This window comes from Haliaeetus leucocephalus, unplaced genomic scaffold (genome assembly GCF_000737465.1).
Source record: "Haliaeetus leucocephalus isolate CR32 unplaced genomic scaffold, Haliaeetus_leucocephalus-4.0 Scaffold273, whole genome shotgun sequence".
Taxonomy (NCBI): Eukaryota; Metazoa; Chordata; class Aves; order Accipitriformes; family Accipitridae; genus Haliaeetus; species Haliaeetus leucocephalus.
Genome location: NW_010972709.1, coordinates 9,119,823 through 9,120,213, shown reverse-complemented (window position 1 = coordinate 9,120,213; position 391 = coordinate 9,119,823).

Genomic DNA, 391 nt, shown 5'->3' with positions numbered 1-391 from the left:
CCGCTCTGCGGAGCGAGCCTGCAAGGAGTTTCCTCTGGGAGATCCCTCAGCCGCGCTCGTGTTCTGGCTCCAGGTTCCGCTTGGAGCTAAGCGTGGACAGAAATTCTCAAGTTAGCTTTTTAAAACTGACCCCTTCCTAACCTTGAGGGAGTATATCTAAGTATCGTGTTTGTCTTTTTTTTTTTTTAAACAGAAAAACAGTGGTGGGCAGCGCTGCATGCACCTAGCTTTTCAGTCACTTTAATAATAGAGCACCTAGCTTTTCAGTCACTTTAATAATAGAACAGAGCCTGAAAGCAACTTGTTAGTAATACTTGTGCAGTTATCTGGTACTGGTTTTTATGATTTCGTTTACTGCGTTTAGATTTTTTGGTGACATTTTAAAAAACCT